At 37.5% G+C, this 15,340-nt stretch overlaps 1 protein-coding gene across 1 annotated transcript in view; it reads right to left on the bottom strand.

Annotated features, from left to right (window-relative positions):
• LOC145270138 (protein mono-ADP-ribosyltransferase PARP12-like) overlaps positions 1-15,340 on the bottom strand; it is a 96,644-nt gene that overhangs the window by 48,274 nt on the left and 33,030 nt on the right. The gene's annotated exons all lie outside the window — the stretch shown is intronic.

Raw genomic sequence — 15,340 nt, 5'->3', positions numbered from 1 at the left:
TTCAAGTGTAATGTGAACCGACATTTTGCTTCCCAAATCCCAACATAGTGCCCCAGTAGTTGCTGCCTCTGATAGTAGCCCCCTACACCAAAGTGGCAATGTGCCTTGTTTGGGGTGAAAATGTAATAAAAAAAATTTTAAAAATATTCTGTGTACCTTAATTGCCATATATATTTTATAACTTACAATATATATATATATATATATATATATATATATATATATATATATACTAGCCATACCCGGCCACGCGTTGCTGTGGCTCAGTTTGTTAAAATGGAACATATTCTTTTTTTTTTTTTTTTTTTTTAATTATATTTTCACCCCAAACAAGGCACATTGCCACTTTGGTGTAGGGGGCTACTATCAGGGGAAACATCTACTGGGGCACTATGTAGGGATTAGGGCAGCGAGATGTTGGTTCACGTTGCACTTGAACTTATGCATGTCAGTACAGTTGGGGAAGCAGTGACCTGGAATGGAATTCCAAAGTCTAGCAGTTCTGGGGAAGAAACTACTGGAGTAGAACGATCTTTTACATCTAGGGATCACTACAGTGTGGGGGTGGGATTTTGCAGCTTGTCGGGTCTGTCGAGGGTGTTCACGTCGTGGGGGAACAAGTGCTTGCAGTTCTTCAGAGCATTCACCATTATAATACTTGTAGAACAGGCAGAGGGATGCAACGTTTCGACGATGGGACAGAGGCTGAAGTTTTGATGCCAGTTTAGGGCCTATCAGATTTTCGACTCTCTTTTGAACCCTGTCAAGGAGAGAGAGACTAGTAGCCGATGCACCGGCCCAAATATGACAGCAATACTCCATACATGGGCGAATAGTGGCCTTATAGAGGTACAGGATACTTTCGGGTGTTAGAAGTTTTCTAGCACGGTAGAGAGAGCCCACCTTCCTCGCAGCGGCCCTGGCAATGCCCTCGATGTAATTGTTCCAGCTCATGTTTCCTGTGAACGTTAGGCCAAGGAGCTTGAAAGACGTACTCTCAGCTAAAGAGTTGTTGGCCATTGCTATAGGTGGTAGAGAAGGTTTCCTGTAATTATTGAATGAAACCAGTTTTGTCTTGGTGGCATTGAACGTTACCATCCATTTTTGTCCCCATTCCACTACTGAATTGAGGTCATCCTCCAGTGTTTCTGCCATTACTTTAGATATATGTTCATTTGTTTTCCTGTCGTGCCTGCTATAGAGTGTGGTGTCATCAGCATATATACCCATCTCAGAGGCAATTTTATCGGGGAGGTCATTTATGAATATCAGGAACAGCAGAGGACCAAGGATAGATCCCTGGGGCACTCCGGCATTTATATTATATTGTTTAGACGTACGACCGTCGAGGACAACCTGGATTTTTCTCTTATCTAAGAAGGATTTAATTATGTTAAGTATTCTACCAGTGATACCGTAAGATCTAATCTTCCTGAGGAGACCCTCATGCCATACCCTGTCAAAAGCCTTAGATATATCTAGAGCTACCGCTCTGCCCTCTCCCGCTTTGTCCAGTGAATGGTATATGCGTTCAGAGATTACAGTGAGGATGTCTGCCGTGGAACGGGCTTGTCTAAATCCATATTGATGGTCGGTCAGAAGTTTAGCATCTGTAAGGTGCTGGACTAGAGCATGGTTAATTAAGGTCTCAAATATTTTGGCAAAAAGTGGGAGGAGGCTAATAGGGCGATAATTTAATGGGTCAGTTCTTTCGCCAGAATTCTTGAATACTGGTACCACAGAAGCAGTTTTCCAGCAGCTCGGAAAGCAAGATTCATTAAGGCATTTGTTGTAGAGTTTGGAGAGAACTGGAGCTACTTCGGCTGAGCACTTTTTTAATAGCACAGCTGGGATGAGGTCGGGTCCACATGCTTTGGAAGTGTCAAGGTTTTTTATGATAGCATGCACCTGAGCAGGGGTGATTTCTAGATCGTCTAGCTTGGCATCTGTCCGCATAGGAAAGTCAGGTAGGGGGTGGTTTAAAGGGTCCAGTGTAGAGTTGGAGGCAAACCGACTGGCAAGCATGTTAGCCTTCTCGGTTGCTGAGCAAAGAACCTCGTGATTGTTGGTTAGTGGGGGAATCGTTGATTGCCCATTATTTACTACACTATTGTAGATTTTCCAGAAGTCACGAGTTCCTAATTTTTGTGCTTCGATGCGTTTTTTAGTGGTTTCCGTAAATTCCCTCTTAGCTGTCGCTATTTCTTTCTTAACGTTACTTCTAGCTTCTATGTACTTTTGTCTGTTTGAACTGGACTTATGTCGGTTCCTCATAAAAAATTACATTTTGTATTGTTTATTTATTTTATTATTTTTGCGATTTTTTTAATCAATAAAAGTTGGGTTTTTTTCCCAAGAAAAGGTGAATTTTTTACCATAAATTGTTAGGTGAAAGTTTTTTTTTTTTTTTTTTTCTGGAATTTTTTTTTAAAAGAAAGTTGGCAGTAAACATTTCTTTTTGAAAACAATTTTTATTATAAAAAGAAAATATGAATGTTTTATATGAACACTGTAAATAGTTAGGTGAAAGTAGAGAAAAGTTAGATTTTTCTTTTCAAGAGAATGTACAAATTTTTTTTGTCAATAGATGTTAAGAAAATAAACAGAAAAAATACTCCCATCATTAATTAATTCTGCAAAAAAATAAATAAAATGTTGGTTTAGTGTTTCAACATTTGAACAATGCTCAGCTGAATCCGGTGATTGCCGGCCGAACCCTAAACTAACTGGAATCTGATGTGGGGAGGGAGGGGGGTAAAATTCTGCATGAGTACCATTCTTTTTAATTTTGTCTTTTGTTCAATTTTTGGTGTGGGCTTTTAGCGCTAGCAAACTAAAAAATTTAACCAAAATGCAAAAAATTCAACAATTAAATAATTTTAATAAGTGCCCAGCTCCTAATACAAATCCTAGTAAATCAATCCCCCTTATTGGAAACACTTAAAGGAAGGACGAAACCAAATTATTACCAGTATGTTTGGGAGAGGTTCTATAGGTGTATCAGAAAGTGGCCATTACAAATGATGATCAGAACCTTAATAATTCAACTTACTATTTTTTTAAGCTTATAACTACTTAGAAATACAATACAAACCCTATTTTTTTTTCAATTAAAGGAGCAAAGACCAAATTTTAAAAAATAACAGGTTTAATAGCAAATTTTTTTAAAGCAGTTTTCTTTTAAAAAAAAATATAAAGAAAATCAATATTTTGACTTGCTTATAAATATATGTATATATAAAACCTAGAACCCCATCTTCCAACGTAGACCCCTACTACCAGGTCTCATTCTCCAACATCAGGGGTCTACCTTCCAGAGGTTGAAACACAATTACAGGAGACAAAACCGTACATATTATTCCTAAGTGAAACTGGAATAGGGCCGACCACTTCCCTAGATGAGTTCATAATTAACGGATACTCTCATTTAACAGCTAAATCTGACATCCAAGATCGCCATGGGCATGGAATATGTGCCTACATTAAGGATGGCTTCCCATGTGGCAGGGATATCTCTAGAGAAGATCCTAATTTACCCTATATGTGCTTCAGGGTTGCACTTGCTAACACCACTGCATTTATATTTGCCCTCTATAGGCCCCACAACAGCGGAGTTACTATCTTTAAGAGCATATCTGAGAAAATAGACCACATACTGTCTTCACATCCCTCGGCTAACATCCACATCTGTGGTGACTTCAATGTCCATAACGTGGAATGGCTGACCCATTCAAATAAGACAGATGATGAGGGGAGGTTTTGTCATGATTTTGCCATTGCTTATGACCTCACTCAGATTGTTTGTGAACCCACCCGTGTGCCCGATACACCCGGTCAATATGCAAGCCTCCTAGACCTTTTTCTCTCAACTTCCCCTGAGCTGTTCATGTTCCGTTCATTCTCCTCTAGGATCCTCCGACCACTCCGTCGTATCAGTTAAGATAAAAATGAAATGTAAGAAGCCCCCAGATGTACCCCTCCACTGTACTGTATACCGATACTCTATGGCTGACTGGGATAGCTTCCGTACATTCATATCTGATTTATCTCTGCACTCCATGTTTAAAAAGGAAGTGTCCTCTATAGTATCAGATCTGACCGAATGGTTAATTGTAGGCATAGACCAATTCATACCATCTAAAAAATTCCAACAAAAACCTAACAGCCAGCCATGGTTCTCCCCAGAATGTGCTGCTGCTATCGCGCACAGAAATCACTTTTTCCATAGCTACCAACGTAATAGATGTACTGAGACTAAAGCTGCTTTCAGGACTGCCAGCAACCACTGTAAAAGTAATAAAAAATGCAAGAGAGCTATATGCCCAGTCTGTTAAATCCAAGGTAGCTGATCAGCGGCTTGGTTCCCACCAGTTTTGGCAAATAACAAATAGGATCCTGAACAGAAGTGTGCGTTCTATCCCAACCATTATCAATGGACCAGAGGTCATCTCGTCAGCGTCAGACAAGGCCAAACTATTTGCAAAGAACTTTGCAGCTAATTCTACCCTATGCGACGAAGGCCATCAACTCTCCATATTTCCTCCTATAAAACAGAACAAGCTAGGTAACATACAAATATCCGTGCATGAGGTCGCTAAGCTAATCAAGAACCTAGATTCCAGTAAAGCAACTGGCCCTGATGGCATTCCAATTATAGTGTTAAAAAAGCTTCAACCAGAACTTGCTCCCATACTTACGAAACTGTTTAAGCGCTGCCTTAAGGAGAAGTGCTTTCCGACTCCCTGGAAGACCTCATCAGTTTGCCCTGTATTTAAGAATTCAGGTGATAAGTCATCTCCCTCTCAGTACAGACCAATAAGTCTCCTGTGTGTTATGAGTAAGTTGCTGGAATCCATATTAAATAGAGAAATAGTCAACCACCTCAGCAGGAATAACCTTCTTAGTGACACACAATATGGTTTCCGCTCTGCAAGATCTACCGCAGATGTGCTGACGGTTATATCCCACAGGATTAGTAAATCTCTTGACAAAGGCTTCCTTTCTAGGGCAATTGCTCTTGACATATCAAAGGCCTTCGACAAGGTATGGCATAAGGGTCTACTTCACAAGATTTCCAGCTATGGTATAACTGGAAATGTTTTCTCAATCATTAAATCATTTCTCTCCGATAGGCTCATAAGAGTAGTGGTAGATGGACAAAAATCGGAGGCCTGCAATATAAATGCTGGAGTCCCTCAGGGGTCAATCCTAGGCCCAACTCTCTTCCTGATCTACATCAATGACCTCCCTAAACACATACTTAAATCATTCGTTGACATCTATGCTGATGACACGACTATCTATGGCAACACATCAAAGGCTGTAAATGATAAAGTTCTCTCTGATTCTCTCTCCTCTGATCTCGAGCGCGTGGTTCAGTGGGGGAAGATGTGGCTGGTTACCTTTAACGCATCCAAAACCAAACTCCTATCCTTACATCATCAACGCTCTGATCCCCATCTGGAATCAATTGTGATGGATAGCTCTTGTCTGGGTGAGGCCCCGTGTTTTGACAAGCTTCTGGGTTTGACCTTTACTCCTGATCTGAAATGGAACACGTACATCAAGTCTGTTGCCAAGGTCGCTGGAAAGATGGTGGGATCCTTCTACCGCTCCAGAAGATATCTCACTACTGATGCAATTCTCTATCTATATAAAAGCCAAGTACGTCCAAAGATGGAATACTGTTGCCATATCTAGGCAGGAGCTGCAAAAAACAGCCTATCCTACCTTGACAGAGTACAAAATAGACTTCGTGACTTAGTGGGGGATGCTCTTTTCTCTACCCTGCAACCTCTCTCGCACAGAAGAGACGTTGCGAGCCTATCCTTGTTTTATCGTTATTTCCATGGCAGGTGCTCGTCTGAACTCCAATCTCTGGTCCCCCCTCGCCAATCTTTCACGAAAAACACCCGTCTAGCTGAATCCACTGTGAAAAATTTCCCCCACTCTTTATCTGTGCCTAAATCAAAACGTGGATTCCATGAAAAAAGCTTCTTTCTTAGAACTGCACGCCTGTGGAACTCTGTTCCGTCTGCCTGCTTCCCACCGGACTACAACTTGGATGTCTTCAAGTCCAATGTTAACAAATTCCTAATGAACCGCCCCCTTAAGTAAACACTTCATCAAATCTCCACACTAACGTAATGTACTTGCAATAACCCTTATCCCTGGTGATCACTGTGTAAAAAAAAAAAAATATATATATGCCAAAAAAATCACTTACCTAAAAAAATATTATTAAATGGGTGGTTCATTGTTAAGAATTTCTCCATATTTATATTTTAAATTCCATGTATTTTTAAATAAAAGGATCTTTTAAAGCGAGGGTCCTAGAAAATCGCATTTTTGTAACATGTTTTGCGTGAAGCGTTAAATAGCTGCTGCTGCTAAAATGAAATTTATGAAGTAGGGTTTCGTCCAAGGGCATAAGTAATGTCTCTTTTTTATTGCGTGTGTTAACCAAAATTAGTATTTTTCATCCTCCGTAGTTAAAAAAGAAACGCACATTCACTCATAAGTTTTTCCCCTAGAACAAAACATATGCTTCATCGATTTAAAAAAATTCTTTTAATGCAGTACACGAGTTTTTGATTGATATATTTTAATACTTCTTCATCAACTAATTTTCTTTTTAATATCTAAAAAAAGAAAACATTCAATGAGATAGAAAAATTTGCCGTCAGCATCTGGTATTTACTTGACGATGTAAGCATAACATGAGCTTTCATTTAAAAAAAAAATCAATATGTTTTTTAAAAAAAAAAAAAAAAAAAGGTTTTACACTTTGGACTTTACAGGTAAATTTCCAAAAAAACTATTCTTGTTTTTGCTTTAAATTGGAATATTTTCTTTATTGATCTTTCATCTTCAATTTGTGATATATAAAACTTTGACACATAAATCAATTATTAAAATTTTAATAAACATTTCAAAATGAGGATGTGAATTTGAAAAGAAAAAACGTTTGTCTAAAATATTATATTTGGTTTATTGGAAAGAGCATAAAATTTCACATTGACCCTGAAAATATCGTAAAAATTGAATCAATAGAAAAATTTTGATAGATTTTTAAAGTTTAAAAATTGAAAACTATTTAACTCATAAAATTCTATTGATTTTATTACGTAACAAAATGGCTGCATGAAGGCACGCCGGCATTTTGTAAACACTGTTTTTTAAAAAATAAAAAATAATATTTCTATTATTTTTTAAACAACTTTAATAGTTTATTTTGAAAGTATATTCCATATAGAAAATAAACAACTCACTTTAAAAAGAGAAATTATGGGTTTTTTATATTTTATTCGCAGTTTTCTATTAGGGGTGTGAAAAATTCCTCTAAATTTCTGATACATCTAGAGTTTCTATTCTTTTTCTTTCTTTCTTTTTTTCAATATTTTAAGCGGATTTGTCACTCAGCTAGCAGATTTGGTGTTTGTACACTTTATTGCCGAAATTGGAGACGCCATTTTTTTTAACGCACTTGCTATCTAAATCTAGGGAAGACATCATTATATGGCCGAACGATTGCTTCCGGAAAGGGAAAGACGAATAAATTTACCAAAATTTACAATTATTACTTCCGGAAACGATAAATTAAACTAAATAAAGTTACCAAAATTAACATTTATTACTCCCTTAAACTAAAATTATCATTTATTACTTCCAGAAACTTGGTAAACCGATATTACTGGAGAAAATGAATCTTGACAATTCAAAAATATATTTAAAATTATTTATTTGTTCAAAAAGAAAACCCCAAAAAACAAAACACACAAACGAAAAAATAAACAAACAAAAAAAAACAAACTAATAAATGTTTTGGTTTTGTTTTGGCTTTCAAATGGCGCTCGCCCAGGTTAAACTATTATGAATATGTCATTTCAATTTTCTGTTTTTAATAAAAAAAAATAAAATAAAATAAAATTGTTCCATGAAAAACTTTTCCGTTCTCATCAATTAAATCGAAACATTTCCAATTAAACAATTACGGATATATGTTATCTTTCACTTTCTTTATTTACTTTTAAAGCAACATTGGACTTTTATGAAATAGTTTTTTTTTGTTTTTTTCTAACAAATAAACATTTTAAACATTTTTTTGAATTGTCAAGATTCATTTTCTCCAGTAATATCGGTTTACCAAGTTTCTGGAAGTAATAAATGATCATTTTAGTTTAATTTAACGTTTCCGGAAGTAATAAATGTTAATTTTGGTAAATTTATTCTTTCCCTTTCCAGAAGCAATCGTTCGGCCATATAATGATGTCTCCCCTAGATTTGGATAGCAAGTGCGTGAAAAAAAAATGGCATCTCCAATTTTGGCAATAAAGTGTAGAAGCACCCCAGATTTTTATGGGTCATTATTTTTGCCATAAATTGTGAGGTGAAAGGTTTGTTTTTTTCAGGAAAACTTGCACTTTTTTTTAAAAGAAAGTTGGTAGTAAACGTTTCTTTTGGAAAACAGAATTTGGTACTCCTTGGGCGTTGAGTTCCATGGCGCATCGCTCCCTTTTTGACGCAAGCGCACATAACACTTTTTTTATTTACAGACGTTGTCGTAGTAACTAAACGATTATTTGTCACATTTATTTTGAAAAAAAGTTTTACTCTGTATAAATATGAAAAAAAAATTACTAAACATTTATTAATAATGCCTCACTTTTGCAGACATTTGTTTTTAAATTTCTTTTTAAATGACAACTTTTTTTTTAATAGCATTTGCGGATGGGTATGATGACATTTGGTTTTTTAAATTTCTTTTTAAATGACTTTTATTTTAATAGCATTTGTGGATGGGTAAATAACGAAAAAAATAACTAAGCCATTTACTGACAATTTCTCGGTATGTTGACTTTGATAAAATTTATTTGTTAAAAATATTTGTAAAAGTGGGAATTATCAGTAAATGGTTTAGTTTTTTTTTTTTTTTTTTCGTTTTTTACCCATCCGCAAATGCTATTAAAAAAAAAAGAAAGTCGATAAAAAATCATTTAAAAAGAAATTAAAACAAATGTCAGCATACCCATCAGCAAATGCTATTAAAAAAAAAAGTCGATAAAAGTCGTCATTTAAGAAATTTAAAAACAAATGTCTGTAAAAGTGAGGCGTTATTAACAAATGTTTAGTAATTTTTCTTTTAATATTCATAAAGAGTAAAAATAGAATGGAAATTTAAATTTCGCACCGTTTTAATCTTTTTTTTTTTAATTGTGCTTCTCCCAAACAAATATAATCAAGAAAATAACATTCAACAATTCTACTTATATATATAAAACACGAAATATTAAAAATATATATATATTAATGAAAGAGAAATAATTCCATTTTTAAACGAAAAAAGTCATTTTGGTATATAAAAGTTCCGTTTAGTGATGTCACGTGATGACACGCGGTGTGAAATAATTGTCCCCAAATAAAAAAAATGGCCCATCCGTACAAAGAAAACTAAATTTTTATTATAGAAAAATTATGTATAATATTATAATTACAGAGAGATATATAGAAACACGCATGGGTACAGTAAACATATTATACCAAAATGTGGAAGCCATCCGTCCAGTGGTTATTTGGACTATTAATTACGAACGAACCAAGAGTTACATTTTTATACATATATATATATATATATATATATATATATATATATATAGAGAGAGAGAGAGAGAGAGAGAGAGAGAGAGAGAGAGAAAAAGAGAGAGAGAGAGATAGATAAGTGCTATAAATTAATCAAAAGTGCTCAATATCCTTCACAGATTTTTTTGTTGTAAACTTTCAGATTTTTTTTAATGGAAATCACTCCAGACAAAGTGTGAAGCCACTGAATGTAAGGAACTTACAAGAAAAAGATACTACTTCAGGGTTAAAAACCAGCCAAGAATATGTTTAAAATGGATAGATTTTGTGGATGGGCATGTATGGAAGCGCCCAACAATGGTGTGTACGTGCTCTGACTGGACACCCCTTGTGTTACAAGGATGCACTTGCCCAGGAGTGATATAAGGACGACACTTGAGTCATTCATCAGTGGTGTCGTAAGTTGTATTGGCATTATTGCTAATGTTCGTATTGGCATTATTGCTAATGTTCGTATTGGCATTATTGCTAATGTTCGTATTGGCATTATTGCTAATGTTCGTATTGGCATTATTGCTAATGTTCGTATTGGCATTATTGCTAATGTTTGTATTAGCATTATTGCTAATGTTCGTATTGGCATTATTGCTAATGTTCGTATTGGCATTATTGCTAATGTTCGTATTGGCATTATTGCTAATGTTCGTATTGGCATTATTGTCCATGTTTGTATTGGCATTATTGCTAATGTTCGTATTGGCATTATTGTCCATGTTTGTATTGGCATTACTGGTTGAGTTTTTGTAGGTGTAATATCAGGATTTCTGTTGGGTGTGTGGCGGCAATCATTTCAAGTCAAGGGTTTCTTTTGTATTTTTCCCCCCCTGTTACTTGCTTTCCTATGGTGGCTAAGTCAGACACAGATTTCCAACCCAGAAAACAGCAATTCTTCCTCCACTATCAGAAACATAACCCATGGAATGTGAGGACTAAAGGACAAAATAAGGAAAGTGAGAATTACAAGGTAGCTGAACATAAACCCAAGGTCTATTTTCCACTCCTTTTTAAACAAAACAGTTTTGCACCACTTTTATGTTTCCATGCAAAGATTAAAATCAAAATATAATGAACATAAACCTTATGTCTAGAATCCCTATTCTAATTTTGATCAAAATCCATTACATGATTTTCATTTTGATTATTAAAAATTCCTAAAATTTAAAGCTTTTTTTTACAAAGGAGTCACCACTTATCAAGGCCCAAAGGCCACCCGAGGATAATGATTAATGAGTGTATGGTGGTCACTGAGACAACTGCGTAGTTAGTAATCATAGTGGGGGTAATTGTGCATAATTTAATTATTTAAGAGGACAGCTCAACAAGAACTTGTTTACATTGGATTTGAAGATGATCATGTTGTAGTCAGCTGGAAAGCAGGCCAGCGAAACAGGCGGCCAGTTATAGAAAAGAAATTTGTTCATGGAATCCATATTTAGATTTAGACACAGAGTGGGGGAAATTGTTGATAGAAGTGTTTTTTGTGAAAGTTTGGCAGAGGAGGACGATAGATCGGAGTTCAATAATAATAAAGCAGAAACACGCTTGCAACATCTTTTCTGTAGCGGAAGAGGAAAGGCATCCTTTATTTGGTTTCAAAGATGGTTTTTAAATTTGTCAAGGCAGTATAGGATGCTCCAAGCCGCTCCTGCTCAGATATTGCAACACTATTCTATTTTAAGATGTATTTGGCTCTTATAGAGGCAGAGGATTGTTAGATACCATCTGGAGTGATAGAAGGATACAACCATTTTTCCAGCAACCTTTGACAACTGTAAGTCTTCAGGAGTAAAGGTTGCTTGTCGAAGCAGGGAGCTTCTTTGAGACGAGAGCCATTCCTATCAATTGGGGCTATATAACTCTCTCAAATTTTCTATAATCCTTTTGCAATGATTGCTGGCAGTTCTAAATACAACTTTAGTTTCAAAACATCGTTTTATATTTAAAGCAATTGAAGTAATGGTTTCTGTGTGCAATCGTGCCAGCACATTCAGGTGTGTATTGTGGCTGACTGGTCGGTTTCTGTTAGAAGTTTTTGGAGTGCATGTAGCTGTTTATGTTGATGGTTAACCAATCAGTTAAGTTGGATGTTATATTGCATGCATTTTCTTTATGAATATAAAGTATAGGGTTAGTTTTGATATGAATATTCAGAAACTATCCCAGTCAGCCATCAAGCATCGCTACATCGTTCAATAAAGAGTGATACTCAGAGTTTTGTCATATTTTGGTTTTATCTTCATTGAAATAACTAAGTAATCAGAAGATCCTTTTTTTTTTTTTTACATGGGGGTCACCATTATCAAGGCCCAGGAGACACTCAGGGATAAGGGTTATTGTGTGTACACTAATAAGTGGGATAGTATCGTAGTAATAGTTTGTTTGTTTTTTTTTTTTTGTTTTTTTTTTATTACATTTTCACCCCAAACAAGGCACATTGCCACTTTGGTGTAGGGGGCTACTATCAGGGGCAACAACTACTGGGGTACTATGTAGGGAGGGCAGCAAGATGTCGGCTCACGTTACACTTGACCTTCTGCACATCAGTACTCTTGGGGAAGCAGGGACCTGGAATGGAATTCCAGAGTCTAGCGGTTCTGGGGAAGAAACTATTGGAGTAGAAAGATCTTTTACATCTAGGGATCTCTACAGTGTGGGGGTGGGATTTAGCAGCCTGTCGGGTTTGTCGAGGGTGCTCACGTCGTGAGGGCACAAGTGATTGCATTTCGTCAGAGCATTCACCACTAAAATACTTGTAGAACAGGCAGAGGGATGCAACATTTTGTCGATGGGACAGAGGCTGAAGCTTAGATGTCAGTTCAGGGCCTATTAGGTTTGCGACTCTCTTTTGAACCTTGTCAAGGAGCGAGAGACTAGTAGCAGATGCACCAGCCCAAATGTGACAGCAATACTTCATACATGGGCGAATGGTGACCTTATAGAGGTACAGGATACTTTCGGGTGTTAGTAGTTGTCTAGCACGGTAGAGAGAGCCTACCTTTCTTGCAGCGGCCCTGGCAATGCCTTCAATGTAATTGTTCCAACTCATGTTTCCTGTGAACGTTAGGCCAAGGAGTTTGAAAGATGTACTCTCAGATAAAGAGTCGTTGGCCATTGCTATAGGTGGTAGAGAGGGTTTCTTGTAATTATTGAATGAAACTAGCTTAGTCTTGGCGGCATTGAACGTGACCAACCATTTTTGTCCCCAGTCCACTACAGATTGGAGGTCTTCCTCTAGTGTTTCTGCCATTTCTTTAGAAATGTGTTCATTCGTCTTCCTGTCGTGCCTGTTATAGAGTGTAGTGTCATCAGCATATATACTCATCTCAGAGGAAATATCAGGAACAATAGAGGTCCAAGGATAGACCCCTGAGGCACTCCCACATTTATATCATATTGTTTTACGACCATCGAGGACAACCTGGATTTTTCTCTTATCTAAGAAGGATTTAATTATGTTAAGTATTCTACCAGTGATACCGTATGATCTAATCTTCCTGAGGAAACCCTCGTGCCATACCCTGTCAAAAGCCTTAGATATATCTAGAGCTACCGCTCTGCCCTCCCCCACTTTGTCCAGTGAATGGTATATACATTCAGAGATTACAGTTAGGATGTCTGCTGTGGAACGGGCTTGTCTAAATCCATATTGTTGGTCAGTCAGAAGTTTAGCATCTGTAAGATGATGGACTAGAGCATGGTTAATTAAGGTCTCAAATATTTTGGAGAAAAGTGGGAGGAGGCTAATGGGGTGATAATTTGATGGGTCAGTCCTTTCGCCAGAATTCTTGAATACTGGTACAACAGAAGCAGTTTTCCAACAGCCCGGAAAGCAAGCTTCGTTAAGGCATTTGTTGTAGAGTTTGGAGAGAACTGGAGCTACTTCGGCTGAGCATTTTTTTAATAGCACAGCTGGGATGAGATCGGGTCCACATGCTTTAGAAGTGTCAAGGTTTTTTATGATGGCATGCACCTGAGCAGGGGTGATTTTCAGATCGTCTAGCGTGGTGTCTGTCCGCATAGGAAAGTTAGGTAGGAGGTGGTTGGAAGGGTCCAGTGTGGAGTTTGAGGCAAACCGACTGGCAAGCATGTTAGCCTTCTCGGTTGCTGAGGAGACAACCTCGCGGTTGTTGGTTAGTGGGGGAATTGTTGATTGCCCATTATTTACTACACTGTTGTAGATGTTCCAGAAGTCTCGAGTTCCTAGTTTTTGTGCTTCGATGCATTTTTTAGTAGTTTCCATAAATTCTCTCTTAGCTGTCACTATTTCTTTCTTAACGTTATTTCTAGCTTCTATATACTTCAGTCTGTTTGAACTGGACTTATGTCGGTTAAATCTGCGGTATGCATGCTGCTTTTGAGCAATGGCAGTTGCACAAGTCGAAGTAAACCATTGGGGAGAGTGGGGCTTACTATAAAATTTCCGCATGGGAACAGGCGCTTTGATTGCCGTTTTGAACCAGTCAGTGGTCTCGTTTGCACACTGTTCAGCAGGGAGAGAAAAAATATTTCCCCATGGGGCATCTCTGATTAGTTCCCTGATGGCTTCCCAGTCAGCCTTTTTATAATATCTTGTTGTTTTGAGCACTGGCTCTTCAGTTTTGGCTCTAGAGTTTAGGGCGATTTCAACCATTATCACTGCATGATCAGCGTTCCCGAGTGGGCTGTGGGCCTTAAATTCGGATGGGGGGGGGGAACAGGCAATCGGCAGAGAGTTCCACAGCCGTGCAGTTCTAAGAAAGAAGCTTTGTTCATGGAATCTACGTTTTGGTTTTGGCACGGATAAAGAGTGGGGAAAATTATTGACAGTGGTTTCAGCTAGTCGGGTGTTTTTTTGTGAAAGATTAGCGGGGGGGGGGGACCAGACAATGCAGCTCAGATGAGCACTTGCCATGGAAATAACGATAAAACAGAGACAGGCTCGCAACATCTCTTCTGTGGGAGAGAGGCTGCAGGGAAGAGACAAGGTCATCCCCCACCAAGCCACGAAGTCTATTTTGTACTCTGTCAAGGCAGGATAGACTATTTTTAGCAGTTCCTGCCCAAATGTGCGATGACAGAACTGAGGATGAGCACAGTTCAGGGTATGTTGTTAGAAAAAGATATAGAAGACTTGCAGGTACCTCAGTGGGTTCGTTAACAATCTGTGTTAGGTCATAAGGGAGAAATCATGACAAAATCTCTCTTCATTATGTTTTGTTTGAATGTACTAGCCATTCAACATTGCAAACATTGAAATCTTCACAGACATGAATGTTGGGTGAGCAAAGACAGACAAGGTGTGATCAATTTGCTTAGTGATACTCTCAAAAAGAGCTACTCCATCGTTGTGGGGATAGTAGAGGGTAAATATAAATACTGTGCTGCAAGTGCCACTCTAAACGCATGTAAGAATGTTTGGGGTCTTCTTTGTAGATGTCTCTGTCACACAGGAAGCTATCCCTGATGTAGGCACATATTCCATGTCCATGGTGATCTTGAGGGTCAGGTTTCAATGTGAAGCTAGAATAGCCTTTGATGGCAAAAATCAGCTAAGAAAGCAACTGACTTAATGCCAGTTTCACACGAGGTAGAGGATAATGTCGGGAGTTAGATACCTTCTAGACCGGTAGAATGATGCAACCAAACAAATGCTTATTTTTTTTCATTCTTAGCAGGTGTAAAGGGCTACTGTGATAACGGCCATATTTAAAGGAAGGGGTGA

The sequence above is a fragment of the Euprymna scolopes genome, chromosome 4 (genome assembly GCF_053919585.1).
Source record: "Euprymna scolopes isolate OS-2025 chromosome 4, ASM5391958v1, whole genome shotgun sequence".
NCBI classification, from domain to species: Eukaryota; Metazoa; Mollusca; class Cephalopoda; order Sepiida; family Sepiolidae; genus Euprymna; species Euprymna scolopes.
The sequence above is the reverse complement of the archived record's forward strand: the minus strand, read 5'-3'. Positions and strand labels throughout refer to the sequence as shown.